The sequence below is a fragment of the Maylandia zebra genome, linkage group LG5, assembly GCF_041146795.1.
Source record: "Maylandia zebra isolate NMK-2024a linkage group LG5, Mzebra_GT3a, whole genome shotgun sequence".
Taxonomy (NCBI): Eukaryota; Metazoa; Chordata; class Actinopteri; order Cichliformes; family Cichlidae; genus Maylandia; species Maylandia zebra.
The window spans coordinates 5,347,262-5,370,046 of record NC_135171.1 but is presented as its reverse complement, the minus strand read 5'-3'; positions in this window follow the sequence as shown (position 1 = coordinate 5,370,046).

The following is a 22,785-nucleotide window of genomic DNA, read 5'->3' as shown; positions in this document are numbered from 1 at the left end:
GTTTGCCCAGCACGGGAACCTTGAGTTCTATAAGATAAAGCCATAAACATGTGTATCCGAGTCTTCTATCAAAAGTTACAGCTATTCATATGAAGTTGTACAAAAACGCTTTCTTTCGCCAAGACAGTGCGTTTCTCACTGTTACATGCATTTGAATGGGGAACTCCACCGAAACAAAGTACAAGTTTTCATTATGTGAATAACTTGGAAATCTTAGCTCAAACAGCTGCAAAACCAGATTTCCCAGCACGGAGACCTTGAGTTCTATAAGATAAAGCCATAAACATGTTTGTCTGAGTCTTCTATCAAAAGTTACAGCTATTTCTATGAAGTTGTACAAAAACGCTTTCTTTCGCCAAGACAGTGCGTTTCTCACTGTTACATGCATTTGAATGGGGAACTCCACCGAAACAAAGTACAAGTTTTCATTATGTGAATAACTTGGAAATCTTAGCTCAAACAGCTGCAAAACCTGTTTTCCCAGCACGGAGACCTTGAGTTCTATAAGATAAAGCCATAAACATGTGTATCCGAGTCTTCTATCAAAAGTTACAGCTATTCATATGAAGTTGTACAAAAACGCTTTCTTTCGCCAAGACAGTGCATTTCTCACTGTTACATGCATTTGAATGGGGAACTCGACCGAAACAAAGTATAGGTTTTCATTATGTGAATAACTTGGAAATCTTAGCTCAAACAGCTGCAAAACCTGTTTTCCCAGCACGGAGACCTTGAGTTCTATAAGATAAAGCCATAAACATGTGTATCCGAGTCTTCTATCAAAAGTTACAGCTATTCATATGAAGTTGTACAAAAACGCTTTCTTTCGCCAAGACAGTGCGTTTCTCACTGTTACATGCATTTGAATGGGGAACTCGACCGAAACAAAGTATAGGTTTTCATTATGTGAATAACTTGGAAATCTTAGCTCAAACAGCTGCAAAACCTGTTTTCCCAGCACGGAGACCTTGAGTTCTATAAGATAAGGCCATAAACATGTTTGTCTGAGTCTTCTATCAAAAGTTACAGCTATTTCTATGAAGTTGTACAAAAACGCTTTCTTTCGCCAAAGACAGTGCATTTCTCACTGTTACATGCATTTGAATGGGGAACTCGACCGAAACAAAGTATAGGTTTTCATTATGTGAATAACTTGGAAATCTTAGCTCAAACAGCTACAAAACCTGTTTTCCCAGCACGGGAACCTTGAGTTCTATAAGATAAAGCCATAAACATGTGTATCCGAGTCTTCTATCAAAAGTTACAGCTATTCATATGAAGTTGTACAAAAACGCTTTCTTTCGCCAAGACAGTGCGTTTCTCACTGTTACATGCATTTGAATGGGGAACTCGACCGAAACAAAGTATAGGTTTTCATTATGTGAATAACTTGGAAATCTTAGCTCAAACAGCTGCAAAACCTGTTTGCCCAGCACGGGAACCTTGAGTTCTATAATATAAGGCCATAAACATGTTTGTCTGAGTCTTCTATCAAAAGTTACAGCTATTTCTATGAAGTTGTACAAAAACGCTTTCTTTCGCCAAGACAGTGCGTTTCTCACTGTTACATGCATTTGAATGGGGAACTCGACCGAAACAAAGTACAAGTTTTCATTATGTGAATAACTTGGAAATCTTAGCTCAAACAGCTGCAAAACCAGTTTTCCCAGCACGGAGACCTTGAGTTCTATAAGATAAAGCCATAAACATGTTTGTCTGAGTCTTCTATCAAAAGTTACAGCTATTTATATGAAGTTGTACAAAAACGCTTTCTTTCGCCAAGACAGTGCGTTTCTCACTGTTACATGCATTTGAATGGGGAACTCGACCGAAACAAAGTATAGGTTTTCATTATGTGAATAACTTGGAAATCTTAGCTCAAACAGCTACAAAACCTGTTTTCCCAGCACGGGGACCTTGAGTTCTATAAGATAAAGCCATAAACATGTGTATCCGAGTCTTCTATCAAAAGTTACAGCTATTTATATGAAGTTGTACAAAAACGCTTTCTTTCGCCAAGACAGTGCGTTTCTCACTGTTCATTTGAATGGGGAACTCGACCGAAACAAAGTATAGGTTTTCATTATGTGAATAACTTGGAAATCTTAGCTCAAACAGCTGCAAAACCTGTTTTCCCAGCACGGGAACCTTGAGTTCTATAAGATAAAGCCATAAACATGTTTGTCTGAGTCTTCTATCAAAAGTTACAGCTATTTCTATGAAGTTGTACAAAAACGCTTTCTTTCGCCAAGACAGTGCGTTTCTCACTGTTACATGCATTTGAATGGGGAACTCGACCGAAACAAAGTATAGGTTTTCATTATGTGAATAACTTGGAAATCTTAGCTCAAACAGCTGCAAAACCTGTTTTCCCAGCACGGGAACCTTGAGTTCTATAAGATAAAGCCATAAACATGTGTATCCGAGTCTTCTATCAAAAGTTACAGCTATTCATATGAAGTTGTACAAAAACGCTTTCTTTCGCCAAGACAGTGCGTTTCTCACTGTTACATCCATTTGAATGGGGAACTCGACCGAAACAAAGTACAAGTTTTCATTATGTGAATAACTTGGAAATCTTAGCTCAAACAGCTGCAAAACCTGTTTTCCCAGCACGGAGACCTTGAGTTCTATAAGATAAAGCCATAAACATGTTTGTCTGAGTCTTCTATCAAAAGTTACAGCTATTTCTATGAAGTTGTACAAAAACGCTTTCTTTCGCCAAGACAGTGCGTTTCTCACTGTTACATGCATTTGAATGGGGAACTCGACCGAAACAAAGTATAGGTTTTCATTATGTGAATAACTTGGAAATCTTAGCTCAAACAGCTGCAAAACCTGTTTTCCCAGCACGGGAACCTTGAGTTCTATAAGATAAAGCCATAAACATGTGTATCCGAGTCTTCTATCAAAAGTTACAGCTATTCATATGAAGTTGTACAAAAACGCTTTCTTTCGCCAAGACAGTGCGTTTCTCACTGTTACATGCATTTGAATGGGAAACTCGACCGAAACAAAGTATAGGTTTTCATTATGTGAATAACTTGGAAATCTTAGCTCAAACAGCTGCAAAACCTGTTTTCCCAGCACGGAGACCTTGAGTTCTATAATATAAGGCCATAAACATGTTTGTCTGAGTCTTCTATCAAAAGTTACAGCTATTTCTATGAAGTTGTACAAAAACGCTTTCTTTCGCCAAGACAGTGCGTTTCTCACTGTTACATGCATTTGAATGGGGAACTCGACCGAAACAAAGTATAGGTTTTCATTATGTGAATAACTTGGAAATCTTAGCTCAAACAGCTGCAAAACCTGTTTTCCCAGCACGGAGACCTTGAGTTCTATAAGATAAGGCCATAAACATGTTTGTCTGAGTCTTCTATCAAAAGTTACAGCTATTTCTATGAAGTTGTACAAAAACGCTTTCTTTCGCCAAGACAGTGCGTTTCTCACTGTTACATGCATTTGAATGGGGAACTCGACCGAAACAAAGTATAGGTTTTCATTATGTGAATAACTTGGAAATCTTAGCTCAAACAGCTGCAAAACCTGTTTGCCCAGCACGGGAACCTTGAGTTCTATAAGATAAAGCCATAAACATGTGTATCCGAGTCTTCTATCAAAAGTTACAGCTATTCATATGAAGTTGTACAAAAACGCTTTCTTTCGCCAAGACAGTGCGTTTCTCACTGTTACATGCATTTGAATGGGGAACTCCACCGAAACAAAGTACAAGTTTTCATTATGTGAATAACTTGGAAATCTTAGCTCAAACAGCTGCAAAACCAGTTTTCCCAGCACGGAGACCTTGAGTTCTATAAGATAAAGCCATAAACATGTTTGTCTGAGTCTTCTATCAAAAGTTACAGCTATTTCTATGAAGTTGTACAAAAACGCTTTCTTTCGCCAAGACAGTGCGTTTCTCACTGTTACATGCATTTGAATGGGGAACTCCACCGAAACAAAGTACAAGTTTTCATTATGTGAATAACTTGGAAATCTTAGCTCAAACAGCTGCAAAACCTGTTTTCCCAGCACGGAGACCTTGAGTTCTATAAGATAAAGCCATAAACATGTGTATCCGAGTCTTCTATCAAAAGTTACAGCTATTCATATGAAGTTGTACAAAAACGCTTTCTTTCGCCAAGACAGTGCGTTTCTCACTGTTACATGCATTTGAATGGGGAACTCGACCGAAACAAAGTACAAGTTTTCATTATGTGAATAACTTGGAAATCTTAGCTCAAACAGCTGCAAAACCAGTTTTCCCAGCACGGAGACCTTGAGTTCTATAAGATAAAGCCATAAACATGTTTGTCTGAGTCTTCTATCAAAAGTTACAGCTATTTATATGAAGTTGTACAAAAACGCTTTCTTTCGCCAAGACAGTGCGTTTCTCACTGTTACATGCATTTGAATGGGGAACTCGACCGAAACAAAGTATAGGTTTTCATTATGTGAATAACTTGGAAATCTTAGCTCAAACAGCTACAAAACCTGTTTTCCCAGCACGGGAACCTTGAGTTCTATAAGATAAAGCCATAAACATGTGTATCCGAGTCTTCTATCAAAAGTTACAGCTATCTATATGAAGTTGTACAAAAACGCTTTCTTTCGCCAAGACAGTGCGTTTCTCACTGTTCATTTGAATGGGGAACTCGACCGAAACAAAGTATAGGTTTTCATTATGTGAATAACTTGGAAATCTTAGCTCAAACAGCTGCAAAACCTGTTTTCCCAGCACGGGAACCTTGAGTTCTATAAGATAAAGCCATAAACATGTTTGTCTGAGTCTTCTATCAAAAGTTACAGCTATTTCTATGAAGTTGTACAAAAACGCTTTCTTTCGCCAAGACAGTGCGTTTCTCACTGTTACATGCATTTGAATGGGGAACTCGACCGAAACAAAGTATAGGTTTTCATTATGTGAATAACTTGGAAATCTTAGCTCAAACAGCTGCAAAACCTGTTTTCCCAGCACGGGAACCTTGAGTTCTATAAGATAAAGCCATAAACATGTGTATCCGAGTCTTCTATCAAAAGTTACAGCTATTCATATGAAGTTGTACAAAAACGCTTTCTTTCGCCAAGACAGTGCGTTTCTCACTGTTACATGCATTTGAATGGGGAACTCGACCGAAACAAAGTATAGGTTTTCATTATGTGAATAACTTGGAAATCTTAGCTCAAACAGCTGCAAAACCTGTTTGCCCAGCACGGGAACCTTGAGTTCTATAATATAAGGCCATAAACATGTTTGTCTGAGTCTTCTATCAAAAGTTACAGCTATTTCTATGAAGTTGTACAAAAACGCTTTCTTTCGCCAAGACAGTGCGTTTCTCACTGTTACATGCATTTGAATGGGGAACTCGACCGAAACAAAGTATAGGTTTTCATTATGTGAATAACTTGAAAATCTTAGCTCAAACAGCTGCAAAACCTGTTTTCCCAGCACGGGAACCTTGAGTTCTATAAGATAAAGCCATAAACATGTGTATCCGAGTCTTCTATCAAAAGTTACAGCTATTTCTATGAAGTTGTACAAAAACGCTTTCTTTCGCCAAGACAGTGCATTTCTCACTGTTACATGCATTTGAATGGGGAACTCGACCGAAACAAAGTATAGGTTTTCATTATGTGAATAACTTGGAAATCTTAGCTCAAACAGCTGCAAAACCTGTTTTCCCAGCACGGAGACCTTGAGTTCTATAATATAAGGCCATAAACATGTTTGTCTGAGTCTTCTATCAAAAGTTACAGCTATTTCTATGAAGTTGTACAAAAACGCTTTCTTTCGCCAAGACAGTGCGTTTCTCACTGTTACATGCATTTGAATGGGGAACTCGACCGAAACAAAGTATAGGTTTTCATTATGTGAATAACTTGGAAATCTTAGCTCAAACAGCTGCAAAACCTGTTTTCCCAGCACGGGAACCTTGAGTTCTATAAGATAAAGCCATAAACATGTTTGTCTGAGTCTTCTATCAAAAGTTACAGCTATTTATATGAAGTTGTACAAAAACGCTTTCTTTCGCCAAGACAGTGCGTTTCTCACTGTTACATGCATTTGAATGGGGAACTAGACCGAAACAAAGTATAGGTTTTCATTATGTGAATAACTTGGAAATCTTAGCTCAAACAGCTACAAAACCTGTTTTCCCAGCACGGGAACCTTGAGTTCTATAAGATAAAGCCATAAACATGTTTGTCTGAGTCTTCTATCAAAAGTTACAGCTATTTCTATGAAGTTGTACAAAAACGCTTTCTTTCGCCAAGACAGTGCGTTTCTCACTGTTACATGCATTTGAATGGGGAACTCGACCGAAACAAAGTATAGGTTTTCATTATGTGAATAACTTGGAAATCTTAGCTCAAACAGCTGCAAAACCTGTTTGCCCAGCACGGAGACCTTGAGTTCTATAAGATAAAGCCATAAACATGTTTGTCTGAGTCTTCTATCAAAAGTTACAGCTATTTCTATGAAGTTGTACAAAAACGCTTTCTTTCGCCAAGACAGTGCGTTTCTCACTGTTACATGCATTTGAATGGGGAACTCGACCGAAACAAAGTATAGGTTTTCATTATGTGAATAACTTGGAAATCTTAGCTCAAACAGCTGCAAAACCTGTTTGCCCAGCACGGGAACCTTGAGTTCTATAAGATAAAGCCATAAACATGTGTATCCGAGTCTTCTATCAAAAGTTACAGCTATTCATATGAAGTTATACAAAAACGCTTTCTTTCGCCAAGACAGTGCGTTTCTCACTGTTACATGCATTTGAATGGGGAACTCGACCGAAACAAAGTATAGGTTTTCATTATGTGAATAACTTGGAAATCTTAGCTCAAACAGCTGCAAAACCTGTTTTCCCAGCACGGAGACCTTGAGTTCTATAAGATAAAGCCATAAACATGTGTATCCGAGTCTTCTATCAAAAGTTACAGCTATTTCTATGAAGTTGTACAAAAACGCTTTCTTTCGCCAAGACAGTGCGTTTCTCACTGTTACATGCATTTGAATGGGGAACTCGACCGAAACAAAGTATAGGTTTTCATTATGTGAATAACTTGGAAATCTTAGCTCAAACAGCTGCAAAACCTGTTTTCCCAGCACGGAGACCTTGAGTTCTATAAGATAAAGCCATAAACATGTGTATCCGAGTCTTCTATCAAAAGTTACAGCTATTTCTATGAAGTTGTACAAAAACGCTTTCTTTCGCCAAGACAGTGCGTTTCTCACTGTTACATGCATTTGAATGGGGAACTCGACCGAAACAAAGTATAGGTTTTCATTATGTGAATAACTTGGAAATCTTAGCTCAAACAGCTGCAAAACCTGTTTGCCCAGCACGGGAACCTTGAGTTCTATAATATAAGGCCATAAACATGTTTGTCTGAGTCTTCTATCAAAAGTTACAGCTATTTCTATGAAGTTGTACAAAAACGCTTTCTTTCGCCAAGACAGTGCGTTTCTCACTGTTACATGCATTTGAATGGGGAACTCGACCGAAACAAAGTATACGTTTTCATTATGTGAATAACTTGAAAATCTTAGCTCAAACAGCTGCAAAACCTGTTTTCCCAGCACGGGAACCTTGAGTTGTATAAGATAAAGCCATAAACATGTGTATCCGAGTCTTCTATCAAAAGTTACAGCTATTTCTATGAAGTTGTACAAAAACGCTTTCTTTCGCCAAGACAGTGCATTTCTCACTGTTACATGCATTTGAATGGGGAACTCGACCGAAACAAAGTATAGGTTTTCATTATGTGAATAACTTGGAAATCTTAGCTCAAACAGCTGCAAAACCTGTTTTCCCAGCACGGAGACCTTGAGTTCTATAAGATAAAGCCATAAACATGTTTGTCTGAGTCTTCTATCAAAAGTTACAGCTATTTATATGAAGTTGTACAAAAACGCTTTCTTTCGCCAAGACAGTGCGTTTCTCACTGTTACATGCATTTGAATGGGGAACTAGACCGAAACAAAGTATAGGTTTTCATTATGTGAATAACTTGGAAATCTTAGCTCAAACAGCTGCAAAACCTGTTTTCCCAGCACGGAGACCTTGAGTTCTATAAGATAAAGCCATAAACATGTTTGTCTGAGTCTTCTATCAAAAGTTACAGCTATTTATATGAAGTTGTACAAAAACGCTTTCTTTCGCCAAGACAGTGCGTTTCTCACTGTTACATGCATTTGAATGGGGAACTCGACCGAAACAAAGTATAGGTTTTCATTATGTGAATAACTTGGAAATCTTAGCTCAAACAGCTGCAAAACCTGTTTTCCCAGCACGGAGACCTTGAGTTCTATAAGATAAGGCCATAAACATGTTTGTCTGAGTCTTCTATCAAAAGTTACAGCTATTTCTATGAAGTTGTACAAAAACGCTTTCTTTCGCCAAGACAGTGCATTTCTCACTGTTACATGCATTTGAATGGGGAACTCGACCGAAACAAAGTATAGGTTTTCATTATGTGAATAACTTGGAAATCTTAGCTCAAACAGCTACAAAACCTGTTTTCCCAGCACGGGAACCTTGAGTTCTATAAGATAAAGCCATAAACATGTGTATCCGAGTCTTCTATCAAAAGTTACAGCTATTTCTATGAAGTTGTACAAAAACGCTTTCTTTCGCCAAGACAGTGCGTTTCTCACTGTTACATGCATTTGAATGGGGAACTCGACCGAAACAAAGTATAGGTTTTCATTATGTGAATAACTTGGAAATCTTAGCTCAAACAGCTGCAAAACCTGTTTTCCCAGCACGGGAACCTTGAGTTCTATAAGATAAAGCCATAAACATGTGTATCCGAGTCTTCTATCAAAAGTTACAGCTATTCATATGAAGTTGTACAAAAACGCTTTCTTTCGCCAAGACAGTGCGTTTCTCACTGTTACATGCATTTGAATGGGGAACTCGACCGAAACAAAGTATAGGTTTTCATTATGTGAATAACTTGGAAATCTTAGCTCAAACAGCTACAAAACCTGTTTTCCCAGCACGGGAACCTTGAGTTCTATAAGATAAAGCCATAAACATGTTTGTCTGAGTCTTCTATCAAAAGTTACAGCTATTTCTATGAAGTTGTACAAAAACGCTTTCTTTCGCCAAGACAGTGCGTTTCTCACTGTTACATGCATTTGAATGGGGAACTCGACCGAAACAAAGTATAGGTTTTCATTATGTGAATAACTTGGAAATCTTAGCTCAAACAGCTGCAAAACCTGTTTTCCCAGCACGGAGACCTTGAGTTCTATAAGATAAGGCAATAAACATGTTTGTCTGAGTCTTCTATCAAAAGTTACAGCTATTTCTATGAAGTTGTACAAAAACGCTTTCTTTCGCCAAGACAGTGCGTTTCTCACTGTTACATGCATTTGAATGGGGAACTCGACCGAAACAAAGTATAGGTTTTCATTATGTGAATAACTTGGAAATCTTAGCTCAAACAGCTGCAAAACCTGTTTTCCCAGCACGGAGAGCTTGAGTTCTATAAGATAAGGCCATAAACATGTTTGTCTGAGTCTTCTATCAAAAGTTACAGCTATTTCTATGAAGTTGTACAAAAACGCTTTCTTTCGCCAAGACAGTGCATTTCTCACTGTTACATGCATTTGAATGGGGAACTCGACCGAAACAAAGTATAGGTTTTCATTATGTGAATAACTTGGAAATCTTAGCTCAAACAGCTGCAAAACCTGTTTTCCCAGCACGGAGACCTTGAGTTCTATAAGATAAAGCCATAAACATGTGTATCCGAGTCTTCTATCAAAAGTTACAGCTATTTATATGAAGTTGTACAAAAACGCTTTCTTTCGCCAAGACAGTGCGTTTCTCACTGTTACATGCATTTGAATGGGGAACTCGACCGAAACAAAGTATAGGTTTTCATTATGTGAATAACTTGGAAATCTTAGCTCAAACAGCTGCAAAACCTGTTTGCCCAGCACGGAGACCTTGAGTTCTATAATATAAGGCCATAAACATGTTTGTCTGAGTCTTCTATCAAAAGTTACAGCTATTTCTATGAAGTTGTACAAAAACGCTTTCTTTCGCCAATACAGTGCGTTTCTCACTGTTACATGCATTTGAATGGGGAACTCGACCGAAACAAAGTATAGGTTTTCATTATGTGAATAACTTGGAAATCTTAGCTCAAACAGCTGCAAAACCTGTTTTCCCAGCACGGAGACCTTGAGTTCTATAAGATAAGGCCATAAACATGTTTGTCTGAGTCTTCTATCAAAAGTTACAGCTATTTCTATGAAGTTGTACAAAAACGCTTTCTTTCGCCAAGACAGTGCATTTCTCACTGTTACATGCATTTGAATGGGGAACTCGACCGAAACAAAGTATAGGTTTTCATTATGTGAATAACTTGGAAATCTTAGCTCAAACAGCTACAAAACCTGTTTTCCCAGCACGGGAACCTTGAGTTCTATAAGATAAAGCCATAAACATGTGTATCCGAGTCTTCTATCAAAAGTTACAGCTATTTCTATGAAGTTGTACAAAAACGCTTTCTTTCGCCAAGACAGTGCGTTTCTCACTGTTACATGCATTTGAATGGGGAACTCGACCGAAACAAAGTATAGGTTTTCATTATGTGAATAACTTGGAAATCTTAGCTCAAACAGCTGCAAAACCTGTTTTCCCAGCACGGAGACCTTGAGTTCTATAAGATAAAGCCATAAACATGTGTATCCGAGTCTTCTATCAAAAGTTACAGCTATTCATATGAAGTTGTACAAAAACGCTTTCTTTCGCCAAGACAGTGCGTTTCTCACTGTTACATGCATTTGAATGGGGAACTCGACCGAAACAAAGTATAGGTTTTCATTATGTGAATAACTTGGAAATCTTAGCTCAAACAGCTACAAAACCTGTTTTCCCAGCACGGGAACCTTGAGTTCTATAAGATAAAGCCATAAACATGTTTGTCTGAGTCTTCTATCAAAAGTTACAGCTATTTCTATGAAGTTGTACAAAAACGCTTTCTTTCGCCAAGACAGTGCGTTTCTCACTGTTACATGCATTTGAATGGGGAACTCGACCGAAACAAAGTATAGGTTTTCATTATGTGAATAACTTGGAAATCTTAGCTCAAACAGCTGCAAAACCTGTTTTCCCAGCACGGAGACCTTGAGTTCTATAAGATAAGGCAATAAACATGTTTGTCTGAGTCTTCTATCAAAAGTTACAGCTATTTCTATGAAGTTGTACAAAAACGCTTTCTTTCGCCAAGACAGTGCGTTTCTCACTGTTACATGCATTTGAATGGGGAACTCGACCGAAACAAAGTATAGGTTTTCATTATGTGAATAACTTGGAAATCTTAGCTCAAACAGCTGCAAAACCTGTTTTCCCAGCACGGAGACCTTGAGTTCTATAAGATAAGGCAATAAACATGTTTGTCTGAGTCTTCTATCAAAAGTTACAGCTATTTCTATGAAGTTGTACAAAAACGCTTTCTTTCGCCAAGACAGTGCATTTCTCACTGTTACATGCATTTGAATGGGGAACTCGACCGAAACAAAGTATAGGTTTTCATTATGTGAATAACTTGGAAATCTTAGCTCAAACAGCTACAAAACCTGTTTTCCCAGCACGGGAACCTTGAGTTCTATAAGATAAAGCCATAAACATGTGTATCCGAGTCTTCTATCAAAAGTTACAGCTATTCATATGAAGTTGTACAAAAACGCTTTCTTTCGCCAAGACAGTGCGTTTCTCACTGTTACATGCATTTGAATGGGGAACTCGACCGAAACAAAGTATAGGTTTTCATTATGTGAATAACTTGGAAATCTTAGCTCAAACAGCTGCAAAACCTGTTTTCCCAGCACGGAGACCTTGAGTTCTATAAGATAAGGCCATAAACATGTTTGTCTGAGTCTTCTATCAAAAGTTACAGCTATTTCTATGAAGTTGTACAAAAACGCTTTCTTTCGCCAAGACAGTGCATTTCTCACTGTTACATGCATTTGAATGGGGAACTCGACCGAAACAAAGTATAGGTTTTCATTATGTGAATAACTTGGAAATCTTAGCTCAAACAGCTGCAAAACCTGTTTTCCCAGCACGGAGACCTTGAGTTCTATAAGATAAAGCCATAAACATGTGTATCCGAGTCTTCTATCAAAAGTTACAGCTATTCATATGAAGTTGTACAAAAACGCTTTCTTTCGCCAAGACAGTGCGTTTCTCACTGTTACATGCATTTGAATGGGGAACTCGACCGAAACAAAGTATAGGTTTTCATTATGTGAATAACTTGGAAATCTTAGCTCAAACACCTGCAAAACCTGTTTTCCCAGCACGGAGACCTTGAGTTCTATAAGATAAAGCCATAAACATGTTTGTCTGAGTCTTCTATCAAAAGTTACAGCTATTTCTATGAAGTTGTACAAAAACGCTTTCTTTCGCCAAAGACAGTGCATTTCTCACTGTTACATGCATTTGAATGGGGAACTCGACCGAAACAAAGTATAGGTTTTCATTATGTGAATAACTTGGAAATCTTAGCTCAAACAGCTACAAAACCTGTTTTCCCAGCACGGGAACCTTGAGTTCTATAAGATAAAGCCATAAACATGTGTATCCGAGTCTTCTATCAAAAGTTACAGCTATTCATATGAAGTTGTACAAAAACGCTTTCTTTCGCCAAGACAGTGCGTTTCTCACTGTTACATGCATTTGAATGGGGAACTCGACCGAAACAAAGTATAGGTTTTCATTATGTGAATAACTTGGAAATCTTAGCTCAAACAGCTGCAAAACCTGTTTTCCCAGCACGGAGACCTTGAGTTCTATAAGATAAGGCCATAAACATGTTTGTCTGAGTCTTCTATCAAAAGTTACAGCTATTTCTATGAAGTTGTACAAAAACGCTTTCTTTCGCCAAGACAGTGCATTTCTCACTGTTACATGCATTTGAATGGGGAACTCGACCGAAACAAAGTATAGGTTTTCATTATGTGAATAACTTGGAAATCTTAGCTCAAACAGCTACAAAACCTGTTTTCCCAGCACGGGAACCTTGAGTTCTATAAGATAAAGCCATAAACATGTGTATCCGAGTCTTCTATCAAAAGTTACAGCTATTTATATGAAGTTGTACAAAAACGCTTTCTTTCGCCAAGACAGTGCGTTTCTCACTGTTACATGCATTTGAATGGGGAACTCGACCGAAACAAAGTATAGGTTTTCATTATGTGAATAACTTGGAAATCTTAGCTCAAACAGCTGCAAAACCTGTTTTCCCAGCACGGAGACCTTGAGTTCTATAAGATAAGGCCATAAACATGTTTGTCTGAGTCTTCTATCAAAAGTTACAGCTATTTCTATGAAGTTGTACAAAAACGCTTTCTTTCGCCAAGACAGTGCATTTCTCACTGTTACATGCATTTGAATGGGGAACTCGACCGAAACAAAGTATAGGTTTTCATTATGTGAATAACTTGGAAATCTTAGCTCAAACAGCTACAAAACCTGTTTTCCCAGCACGGGAACCTTGAGTTCTATAAGATAAAGCCATAAACATGTGTATCCGAGTCTTCTATCAAAAGTTACAGCTATTTCTATGAAGTTGTACAAAAACGCTTTCTTTCGCCAAGACAGTGCGTTTCTCACTGTTACATGCATTTGAATGGGGAACTCGACCGAAACAAAGTATAGGTTTTCATTATGTGAATAACTTGGAAATCTTAGCTCAAACAGCTGCAAAACCTGTTTTCCCAGCACGGGAACCTTGAGTTCTATAAGATAAAGCCATAAACATGTGTATCCGAGTCTTCTATCAAAAGTTACAGCTATTCATATGAAGTTGTACAAAAACGCTTTCTTTCGCCAAGACAGTGCATTTCTCACTGTTACATGCATTTGAATGGGGAACTCGACCGAAACAAAGTATAGGTTTTCATTATGTGAATAACTTGGAAATCTTAGCTCAAACAGCTACAAAACCTGTTTTCCCAGCACGGGAACCTTGAGTTCTATAAGATAAAGCCATAAACATGTTTGTCTGAGTCTTCTATCAAAAGTTACAGCTATTTCTATGAAGTTGTACAAAAACGCTTTCTTTCGCCAAGACAGTGCATTTCTCACTGTTACATGCATTTGAATGGGGAACTCGACCGAAACAAAGTATAGGTTTTCATTATGTGAATAACTTGGAAATCTTAGCTCAAACAGCTACAAAACCTGTTTTCCCAGCACGGGAACCTTGAGTTCTATAAGATAAAGCCATAAACATGTGTATCCGAGTCTTCTATCAAAAGTTACAGCTATTCATATGAAGTTGTACAAAAACGCTTTCTTTCGCCAAGACAGTGCGTTTCTCACTGTTACATGCATTTGAATGGGGAACTCGACCGAAACAAAGTATAGGTTTTCATTATGTGAATAACTTGGAAATCTTAGCTCAAACAGCTGCAAAACCTGTTTTCCCAGCACGGAGACCTTGAGTTCTATAAGATAAGGCCATAAACATGTTTGTCTGAGTCTTCTATCAAAAGTTACAGCTATTTCTATGAAGTTGTACAAAAACGCTTTCTTTCGCCAAGACAGTGCATTTCTCACTGTTACATGCATTTGAATGGGGAACTCGACCGAAACAAAGTATAGGTTTTCATTATGTGAATAACTTGGAAATCTTAGCTCAAACAGCTGCAAAACCTGTTTTCCCAGCACGGAGACCTTGAGTTCTATAAGATAAAGCCATAAACATGTGTATCCGAGTCTTCTATCAAAAGTTACAGCTATTCATATGAAGTTGTACAAAAACGCTTTCTTTCGCCAAGACAGTGCGTTTCTCACTGTTACATGCATTTGAATGGGGAACTCGACCGAAACAAAGTATAGGTTTTCATTATGTGAATAACTTGGAAATCTTAGCTCAAACACCTGCAAAACCTGTTTTCCCAGCACGGAGACCTTGAGTTCTATAAGATAAAGCCATAAACATGTTTGTCTGAGTCTTCTATCAAAAGTTACAGCTATTTCTATGAAGTTGTACAAAAACGCTTTCTTTCGCCAAAGACAGTGCATTTCTCACTGTTACATGCATTTGAATGGGGAACTCGACCGAAACAAAGTATAGGTTTTCATTATGTGAATAACTTGGAAATCTTAGCTCAAACAGCTACAAAACCTGTTTTCCCAGCACGGGAACCTTGAGTTCTATAAGATAAAGCCATAAACATGTGTATCCGAGTCTTCTATCAAAAGTTACAGCTATTCATATGAAGTTGTACAAAAACGCTTTCTTTCGCCAAGACAGTGCGTTTCTCACTGTTACATGCATTTGAATGGGGAACTCGACCGAAACAAAGTACAAGTTTTCATTATGTGAATAACTTGGAAATCTTAGCTCAAACAGCTGCAAAACCAGTTTTCCCAGCACGGAGACCTTGAGTTCTATAAGATAAAGCCATAAACATGTTTGTCTGAGTCTTCTATCAAAAGGTACAGCTATTTATATGAAGTTGTACAAAAACGCTTTCTTTCGCCAAGACAGTGCGTTTCTCACTGTTACATGCATTTGAATGGGGAACTCGACCGAAACAAAGTATAGGTTTTCATTATGTGAATAACTTGGAAATCTTAGCTCAAACAGCTACAAAACCTGTTTTCCCAGCACGGGAACCTTGAGTTCTATAAGATAAAGCCATAAACATGTGTATCCGAGTCTTCTATTAAAAGTTACAGCTATTCATATGAAGTTGTACAAAAACGCTTTCTTTCGCCAAGACAGTGCGTTTCTCACTGTTACATGCATTTGAATGGGGAACTCGACCGAAACAAAGTATAGGTTTTCATTATGTGAATAACTTGGAAATCTTAGCTCAAACAGCTGCAAAACCTGTTTGCCCAACACGGGAACCTTGAGTTCTATAATATAAGGCCATAAACATGTTTGTCTGAGTCTTCTATCAAAAGTTACAGCTATTTCTATGAAGTTGTACAAAAACGCTTTCTTTCGCCAAGACAGTGCGTTTCTCACTGTTACATGCATTTGAATGGGGAACTCGACCGAAACAAAGTACAAGTTTTCATTATGTGAATAACTTGGAAATCTTAGCTCAAACAGCTGCAAAACCAGTTTTCCCAGCACGGAGACCTTGAGTTCTATAAGATAAAGCCATAAACATGTTTGTCTGAGTCTTCTATCAAAAGGTACAGCTATTTATATGAAGTTGTACAAAAACGCTTTCTTTCGCCAAGACAGTGCGTTTCTCACTGTTACATGCATTTGAATGGGGAACTCGACCGAAACAAAGTATAGGTTTTCATTATGTGAATAACTTGGAAATCTTAGCTCAAACAGCTACAAAACCTGTTTTCCCAGCACGGGAACCTTGAGTTCTATAAGATAAAGCCATAAACATGTGTATCCGAGTCTTCTATCAAAAGTTACAGCTATTCATATGAAGTTGTACAAAAACGCTTTCTTTCGCCAAGACAGTGCGTTTCTCACTGTTACATGCATTTGAATGGGGAACTCGACCGAAACAAAGTATAGGTTTTCATTATGTGAATAACTTGGAAATCTTAGCTCAAACAGCTGCAAAACCTGTTTGCCCAACACGGGAACCTTGAGTTCTATAATATAAGGCCATAAACATGTTTGTCTGAGTCTTCTATCAAAAGTTACAGCTATTTCTATGAAGTTGTACAAAAACGCTTTCTTTCGCCAAGACAGTGCGTTTCTCACTGTTACATGCATTTGAATGGGGAACTCGACCGAAACAAAGTACAAGTTTTCATTATGTGAATAACTTGGAAATCTTAGCTCAAACAGCTGCAAAACCAGTTTTCCCAGCACGGAGACCTTGAGTTCTATAAGATAAAGCCATAAACATGTTTGTCTGAGTCTTCTATCAAAAGGTACAGCTATTTATATGAAGTTGTACAAAAACGCTTTCTTTCGCCAAGACAGTGCGTTTCTCACTGTTACATGCATTTGAATGGGGAACTCGACCGAAACAAAGTATAGGTTTTCATTATGTGAATAACTTGGAAATCTTAGCTCAAACAGCTACAAAACCTGTTTTCCCAGCACGGGAACCTTGAGTTCTATAAGATAAAGCCATAAACATGTGTATCCGAGTCTTCTATCAAAAGTTACAGCTATTTATATGAAGTTGTACAAAAACGCTTTCTTTCGCCAAGACAGTGCGTTTCTCACTGTTCATTTGAATGGGGAACTCGACCGAAACAAAGTATAGGTTTTCATTATGTGAATAACTTGGAAATCTTAGCTCAAACAGCTGCAAAACCTGTTTTCCCAGCACGGGAACCTTGAGTTCTATAAGATAAAGCCATAAACATGTTTGTCTGAGTCTTCTATCAAAAGTTACAGCTATTTCTATGAAGTTGTACAAAAACGCTTTCTTTCGCCAAGACAGTGCGTTTCTCACTGTTACATGCATTTGAATGGGGAACTCGACCGAAACAAAGTATAGGTTTTCATTATGTGAATAACTTGGAAATCTTAGCTCAAACAGCTGCAAAACCTGTTTTCCCAGCACGGGAACCTTGAGTTCTATAAGATAAAGCCATAAACATGTGTATCCGAGTCTTCTATCAAAAGTTACAGCTATTCATATGAAGTTGTACAAAAACGCTTTCTTTCGCCAAGACAGTGCGTTTCTCACTGTTACATGCATTTGAATGGGGAACTCGACCGAAACAAAGTACAAGTTTTCATTATGTGAATAACTTGGAAATCTTAGCTCAAACAGCTGCAAAACCTGTTTTCCCAGCACGGAGACCTTGAGTTCTATAAGATAAAGCCATAAACATGTTTGTCTGAGTCTTCTATCAAAAGTTACAGCTATTTCTATGAAGTTGTACAAAAACGCTTTCTTTCGCCAAGACAGTGCGTTTCTCACTGTTACATGCATTTGAATGGGGAACTCGACCGAAACAAAGTATAGGTTTTCATTATGTGAATAACTTGGAAATCTTAGCTCAAACAGCTGCAAAACCTGTTTTCCCAGCACGGGAACCTTGAGTTCTATAAGATAAAGCCATAAACATGTGTATCCGAGTCTTCTATCAAAAGTTACAGCTATTCATATGAAGTTGTACAAAAACGCTTTCTTTCGCCAAGACAGTGCGTTTCTCACTGTTACATGCATTTGAATGGGGAACTCGACCGAAACAAAGTATAGGTTTTCATTATGTGAATAACTTGGAAATCTTAGCTCAAACACCTGCAAAACCTGTTTTCCCAGCACGGAGACCTTGAGTTCTATAAGATAAGGCCATAAACATGTTTGTCTGAGTCTTCTATCAAAAGTTACAGCTATTTCTATGAAGTTGTACAAAAACGCTTTCTTTCGCCAAAGACAGTGCATTTCTCACTGTTACATGCATTTGAATGGGGAACTCGACCGAAACAAAGTATAGGTTTTCATTATGTGAATAACTTGGAAATCTTAGCTCAAACAGCTACAAAACCTGTTTTCCCAGCACGGGAACCTTGAGTTCTATAAGATAAAGCCATAAACATGTGTATCCGAGTCTTCTATCAAAAGTTACAGCTATTCATATGAAGTTGTACAAAAACGCTTTCTTTCGCCAAGACAGTGCGTTTCTCACTGTTACATGCATTTGAATGGGGAACTCGACCGAAACAAAGTATAGGTTTTCATTATGTGAATAACTTGGAAATCTTAGCTCAAACAGCTGCAAAACCTGTTTTCCCAGCACGGAGACCTTGAGTTCTATAAGATAAGGCCATAAACATGTTTGTCTGAGTCTTCTATCAAAAGTTACAGCTATTTCTATGAAGTTGTACAAAAACGCTTTCTTTCGCCAAAGACAGTGCATTTCTCACTGTTACATGCATTTGAAAGGGGAACTCGACCGAAAAAAAAAAAGAATAGGTTTTCATTATGTGAATAACTTGGAAATCTTAGCTCAAACAGCTACAAAACCTGTTTTCCCAGCACGGGAACCTTGAGTTCTATAAGATAAAGCCATAAACATGTGTATCCGAGTCTTCTATCAAAAGTTACAGCTATTCATATGAAGTTGTACAAAAACGCTTTCTTTCGCCAAGACAGTGCGTTTCTCACTGTTACATGCATTTGAATGGGGAACTCGACCGAAACAAAGTATAGGTTTTCATTATGTGAATAACTTGGAAATCTTAGCTCAAACAGCTGCAAAACCTGTTTGCCCAGCACGGGAACCTTGAGTTCTATAATATAAGGCCATAAACATGTTTGTCTGAGTCTTCTATCAAAAGTTACAGCTATTTCTATGAAGTTGTACAAAAACGCTTTCTTTCGCCAAGACAGTGCGTTTCTCACTGTTACATGCATTTGAATGGGGAACTCGACCGAAACAAAGTACAAGTTTTCATTATGTGAATAACTTGGAAATCTTAGCTCAAACAGCTGCAAAACCAGTTTTCCCAGCACGGAGACCTTGAGTTCTATAAGATAAAGCCATAAACATGTTTGTCTGAGTCTTCTATCAAAAGTTACAGCTATTTATATGAAGTTGTACAAAAACGCTTTCTTTCGCCAAGACAGTGCGTTTCTCACTGTTACATGCATTTGAATGGGGAACTCGACCGAAACAAAGTATAGGTTTTCATTATGTGAATAACTTGGAAATCTTAGCTCAAACAGCTACAAAACCTGTTTTCCCAGCACGGGAACCTTGAGTTCTATAAGATAAAGCCATAAACATGTGTATCCGAGTCTTCTATCAAAAGTTACAGCTATTTATATGAAGTTGTACAAAAACGCTTTCTTTCGCCAAGACAGTGCGTTTCTCACTGTTCATTTGAATGGGGAACTCGACCGAAACAAAGTATAGGTTTTCATTATGTGAATAACTTGGAAATCTTAGCTCAAACAGCTGCAAAACCTGTTTTCCCAGCACGGGAACCTTGAGTTCTATAAGATAAAGCCATAAACATGTTTGTCTGAGTCTTCTATCAAAAGTTACAGCTATTTCTATGAAGTTGTACAAAAACGCTTTCTTTCGCCAAGACAGTGCGTTTCTCACTGTTACATGCATTTGAATGGGGAACTCGACCGAAACAAAGTATAGGTTTTCATTATGTGAATAACTTGGAAATCTTAGCTCAAACAGCTGCAAAACCTGTTTTCCCAGCACGGGAACCTTGAGTTCTATAAGATAAAGCCATAAACATGTGTATCCGAGTCTTCTATCAAAAGTTACAGCTATTCATATGAAGTTGTACAAAAACGCTTTCTTTCGCCAAGACAGTGCGTTTCTCACTGTTACATGCATTTGAATGGGGAACTCGACCGAAACAAAGTATAGGTTTTCATTATGTGAATAACTTGGAAATCTTAGCTCAAACAGCTGCAAAACCTGTTTTCCCAGCACGGAGACCTTGAGTTCTATAATATAAGGCCATAAACATGTTTGTCTGAGTCTTCTATCAAAAGTTACAGCTATTTCTATGAAGTTGTACAAAAACGCTTTCTTTCGCCAAGACAGTGCGTTTCTCACTGTTACATGCATTTGAATGGGGAACTCGACCGAAACAAAGTATAGGTTTTCATTATGTGAATAACTTGGAAATCTTAGCTCAAACAGCTGCAAAACCTGTTTTCCCAGCACGGAGACCTTGAGTTCTATAATATAAGGCCATAAACATGTTTGTCTGAGTCTTCTATCAAAAGTTACAGCTATTTCTATGAAGTTGTACAAAAACGCTTTCTTTCGCCAAGACAGTGCGTTTCTCACTGTTACATGCATTTGAATGGGGAACTCGACCGAAACAAAGTATAGGTTTTCATTATGTGAATAACTTGGAAATCTTAGCTCAAACAGCTGCAAAACCTGTTTGCCCAGCACGGGAACCTTGAGTTCTATAAGATAAAGCCATAAACATGTGTATCCGAGTCTTCTATCAAAAGTTACAGCTATTCATATGAAGTTGTACAAAAACGCTTTCTTTCGCCAAGACAGTGCGTTTCTCACTGTTACATGCATTTGAATGGGGAACTCCACCGAAACAAAGTACAAGTTTTCATTATGTGAATAACTTGGAAATCTTAGCTCAAACAGCTGCAAAACCAGTTTTCCCAGCACGGAGACCTTGAGTTCTATAAGATAAAGCCATAAACATGTTTGTCTGAGTCTTCTATCAAAAGTTACAGCTATTTCTATGAAGTTGTACAAAAACGCTTTCTTTCGCCAAGACAGTGCGTTTCTCACTGTTACATGCATTTGAATGGGGAACTCCACCGAAACAAAGTACAAGTTTTCATTATGTGAATAACTTGGAAATCTTAGCTCAAACAGCTGCAAAACCTGTTTTCCCAGCACGGAGACCTTGAGTTCTATAAGATAAAGCCATAAACATGTGTATCCGAGTCTTCTATCAAAAGTTACAGCTATTCATATGAAGTTGTACAAAAACGCTTTCTTTCGCCAAGACAGTGCATTTCTCACTGTTACATGCATTTGAATGGGGAACTCGACCGAAACAAAGTATAGGTTTTCATTATGTGAATAACTTGGAAATCTTAGCTCAAACAGCTGCAAAACCTGTTTTCCCAGCACGGAGACCTTGAGTTCTATAAGATAAAGCCATAAACATGTGTATCCGAGTCTTCTATCAAAAGTTACAGCTATTCATATGAAGTTGTACAAAAACGCTTTCTTTCGCCAAGACAGTGCGTTTCTCACTGTTACATGCATTTGAATGGGGAACTCGACCGAAACAAAGTATAGGTTTTCATTATGTGAATAACTTGGAAATCTTAGCTCAAACAGCTGCAAAACCTGTTTGCCCAGCACGGGAACCTTGAGTTCTATAATATAAGGCCATAAACATGTTTGTCTGAGTCTTCTATCAAAAGTTACAGCTATTTCTATGAAGTTGTACAAAAACGCTTTCTTTCGCCAAGACAGTGCGTTTCTCACTGTTACATGCATTTGAATGGGGAACTCGACCGAAACAAAGTACAAGTTTTCATTATGTGAATAACTTGGAAATCTTAGCTCAAACAGCTGCAAAACCAGTTTTCCCAGCACGGAGACCTTGAGTTCTATAAGATAAAGCCATAAACATGTTTGTCTGAGTCTTCTATCAAAAGTTACAGCTATTTATATGAAGTTGTACAAAAACGCTTTCTTTCGCCAAGACAGTGCGTTTCTCACTGTTACATGCATTTGAATGGGGAACTCGACCGAAACAAAGTATAGGTTTTCATTATGTGAATAACTTGGAAATCTTAGCTCAAACAGCTACAAAACCTGTTTTCCCAGCACGGGAACCTTGAGTTCTATAAGATAAAGCCATAAACATGTGTATCCGAGTCTTCTATCAAAAGTTACAGCTATTTATATGAAGTTGTACAAAAACGCTTTCTTTCGCCAAGACAGTGCGTTTCTCACTGTTCATTTGAATGGGGAACTCGACCGAAACAAAGTATAGGTTTTCATTATGTGAATAACTTGGAAATCTTAGCTCAAACAGCTGCAAAACCTGTTTTCCCAGCACGGGAACCTTGAGTTCTATAAGATAAAGCCATAAACATGTGTATCCGAGTCTTCTATCAAAAGTTACAGCTATTCATATGAAGTTGTACAAAAACGCTTTCTTTCGCCAAGACAGTGCGTTTCTCACTGTTACATGCATTTGAATGGGGAACTCGACCGAAACAAAGTATAGGTTTTCATTATGTGAATAACTTGGAAATCTTAGCTCAAACAGCTGCAAAACCTGTTTGCCCAGCACGGGAACCTTGAGTTCTATAATATAAGGCCATAAACA